This window comes from Echinops telfairi, unplaced genomic scaffold (assembly GCF_000313985.2).
Source record: "Echinops telfairi isolate 266 unplaced genomic scaffold, ASM31398v2 ScPeMD7_18;HRSCAF=68, whole genome shotgun sequence".
Lineage (NCBI taxonomy): Eukaryota > Metazoa > Chordata > Mammalia > Afrosoricida > Tenrecidae > Echinops > Echinops telfairi.
The window spans coordinates 75,541,793-75,543,972 of NW_022103915.1; the positions used below are offsets into that span (position 1 = coordinate 75,541,793).

Genomic DNA, 2,180 nt, shown 5'->3' on the forward strand with positions numbered 1-2,180 from the left:
TCCGCAAGCTTCTCAATAAAGCCTGCTTCTAAAACTTTACCAATTGGACCTTTAATTCCGCTTCGCGCCCCAAAAACCCTTACACTACTTGGAAAAATCGAGGGTCAGTGGGGGGAAAAAGATCTTCAATAAGATGGATTGACACAATAGCTGCAACATTGGTTTCAAACAAAGCAATGATTTTAAGGATGGCACAAGATCGAGCACTGTTTCATTCTGTTGTAAATCGGGTTGCTATAGGCCAAAAGCCACTTCAGGGCATCTAACAACTACAACATATTGGGGTTATGTAGATGTTTTCCTCAGCTGCTATGGAGTTGCCACCGGCTCATGCGACTGCAAGCACATTTAACAAGATTCTAGTGGTTGTGATCCAAACCCAGTTGTGATCCAAAGGGTTTTCGTTAGCTGATTTTCAAGATGTAGATTGCCGAGCCTTTGTTTTCAGGCTTTCTTTGTCTGGAAGTTTCGCAGAAACCTGTTTAGGAATATCAAAACTGAACCGAACTCACGGCCATCAAGTCTATGGTGACTCATAGCAACCCTATAGAGCAGAGTAGAACTGCCTTGGGGGTTTCCAAGACTGTGAATCTTTGTGAGAGTAGTAGAACGTTCACATTTTCCCCAAGGAGCAGCTGGTGGATTTGAACTGCCGACCTTGTGGGTAGCAGTCCAACAGTTCAGCAACATCTAACACTTGAACAGATGGTAGCTGTGCATAAGGTACATTGGTTAGAACTGAACTCAGGTCTCTACCTGGAAAGGCAGAATTTTACCACTGAACCACCACTCCTCCCACTCCCAACTCATTATGTGGTTGTTTGTGTTAGTTGTCATAGAATGAGCTTACTAAGTGAGACCTTACATTGTGTAGTAGAAGGCCCTACACACTAAATACACAAGTATTTAGAGAGACCGTGACATCAGGTCGGCAACTTAAATTTCAAATGTTGGAGGAGGAATACTTTTTTTGTACTACATTTGCAACTTTTTTGGTAATAGCATAAGATTGTTTCAAAATAAAAAAATGAAATATTACATTGAAATGGCCAAGTACACGAGAAAAACACACTTGATATGGAGCCAAGAGGCTGTTAGTTCCAGTCAGCCACGAGGGTGACCTAACCATTGACAACGTGTGTGACTCTGAGCAAGTCACGTTATCTCAGACCCCATCCCTCTTGCTATTAAAAAAGGAGAGGCCCACTGGGGTGTCAAAAATCTACGTACACTCACAGCACTGGGCCTGCCTGAATTTCTGCAGGCGCCAGCTGTATCTTTGCTTTCTGATGCTCCCATATTGACCCCAGGGATTGCGGCTAGCGCTTTAAAAAGAAAACAAAACAGTCAAAAATAGCTGCGGCCGGAATCTCCGGACTGCAAGTGCCACGGTGCTAGCCTCAACTTGGGCCTTAGTCTCCTTGATCTGCTCTTTCGGCGGTGGAGCAGTCACGCCTGCCAGAGTGGGCGCTCGATAGCTCGGCGGCCGGCTGGCGAGGCTTGGGATCCGCGGCGCGGCGCAGGGCGCGCCCCCAATCGCGGGCTCCCGCCGCGCTGGCTCTGGGAGCACTCCCGCCCCGCCCACTGCCTCACAGTCCGGCTGCCGCGTCGCCCTGCCGCTCGGAGGAACCCGGTAAGGTGGCGGGGCTGGGTCGGGCTCTGCGTGTGGTAGGGCGAGCGGGAGCCGACTTCGGGACAGGGGGCGGTGTCCCGGCTGCCTGCCTGCGGAGCTGGCGGGTCGATCCGCTGGGGCCCGGACTGCGTGTGGTGCACTCGGGGGTCCCGGGATGGGGGGGACAGCGAAGTGGGCGGGAAGGAATCGGAGGCCTGCGGTGCGAGAACGGGTCCGGGGGCCGAAGCTGCCGGCGCCCGCTGAGGAGGGGCAGGGCCGGGGCCCGGGGCTGTCGGGCGGCCCGCGCCATCCATCCTTTCTCCCGGGCTCGGCGAAAGTCGGCTGGCCCGGGCACAACAGGTAGCGGCGGACTCGCCCGCGGCGGGAGGTCCGGAGGTCGGAGCTGGTCCGGCGGCGCCGGGCTTCGTGGGGAACGCGACTCCCGGCGGGCTAGGACCAGCCTCCCCTCCGGGCTGCGCGCTTCCAGCGAAGGCAGGGGGCATTGCCTTCGGTCTGTAGGACTTTCCCCTGCTCTTTCAAGGAGAGGAAGCCTGGACGTAGTAGTGTC

The 2,180-nt window shown here is 54.2% G+C and overlaps 1 protein-coding gene across 1 annotated transcript in view; it reads left to right on the top strand.

Moving 5' to 3' along the window:
- The first annotated feature begins 1,602 nt into the window (after window positions 1-1,602).
- The window catches only part of HEATR5A (HEAT repeat containing 5A), a 151,049-nt gene continuing 150,471 nt past the window's right edge, over window positions 1,603-2,180 (top strand). Inside the window, exon 1 of the mRNA XM_045287650.1 lies at window positions 1,603-1,633. The gene's annotated coding sequence lies outside the window, so the exon portion shown is untranslated. The remainder of the gene's footprint in view (window positions 1,634-2,180) is intronic.